This window comes from Hyaena hyaena, unplaced genomic scaffold (genome assembly GCF_003009895.1).
Source record: "Hyaena hyaena isolate Hyena2069 unplaced genomic scaffold, ASM300989v1 scaffold_1178, whole genome shotgun sequence".
Classification (NCBI taxonomy): domain Eukaryota; kingdom Metazoa; phylum Chordata; class Mammalia; order Carnivora; family Hyaenidae; genus Hyaena; species Hyaena hyaena.
Window position 1 is genome coordinate 407,476 of NW_024081806.1, and position 1,171 is coordinate 408,646.

Below are 1,171 nucleotides of genomic sequence, written 5' to 3' on the forward strand. Positions count from 1 at the left end.
TATAAACAACCATTTTCCAGCTTCAGTTAATGAAAGTCTTTCTAGAGTTAGTGGCCACACAAGTGCATGTGCACCACAGCTGCACAGTGCGGTCTGCGCTGCTGTGTTTTGTCACATCCTGCATCGCTCGGGTAGGTATATCGCTGCACAAGTATCATACCCTGAATTTCCATAGCACCCTCTTTCCTTGTCGGTCTCTGCCTCTGGGTCTCTCAGCTTCCTAGACTTCCTTTAGGGTAATCTTGGGGAAGGGAGCCATCAATCGTGTGATCTCAGCGTCTTAACAGAGAAAACTGCGTGATGTCCAAAGTCTTCCGCTGCACTTTCTCCTCGTGGCGATGGGGTACTGGAAGGTCCGAATAAGATTACATGGAGCAGGGGCGCCTGGGTGGCTTAGTCGGTTGAGCGTCCGACTTTCGCTTGGGTCATGATCTCGCGGTTCGTGGGTTCGAGCCCCGCGTCGGGCTCTGTGCTGACTGCCAGCTCAGAGCCTGGAGCCTGTTTCAGAATATGAATCACACTCTCTCTGACCCTCCCCTGCTCACGCTGTCTCTCTCTCTCTCCTAGAAATAAATAAAAATATTTAAAAAAAAAAAGATTATATGGAGCAATGAACTGCTTGTAATAGTGTGAGGTTACTAGCCTCGGGTCAAGGGGACCAGGTTTTTGTCAGGTAAAGGTATCTATGGATGTGGACAGTCGTGGGCCCTGTGAGCCCAGTCAATGTTTTGTTCAGAAACCCTTACCTCATTTAGACTGCTGCTTTAACGCCACCAAAGCATTAGGATGCTGAGGGATCCTGCTCTAGCATTCCTAAGGAATGTCGGTTCCCTTTGCTTCCACTGATCCCTCAAAATTTTTGTGGCATTAAGAGTAGAAGATGTGGCGTAACACAAGTAAAAACAGTTTGCTGTTCGGGGCAATCAGGCCTTCCATCACCGAACTGCAGCCAGCAATGTAAATGACAGGGTACCTGCAGCCCAGGAGCCTTAAAGGCATTTTCGCAACGCGCTGGGCCCGCAGAGATTTCTGGGTAGAGCCCGCAGTCGGAGCGACGGCCTCCTTCCCGTCCCCACGGATTCGGCGGGGCCGTGTGGGCGGAGCCGGTGGGGCCGGGGCTGGGGGCGGGGCGGAGGCGGTGCTCCGCCCACGCCCTGCCAGCGCGCCGCCC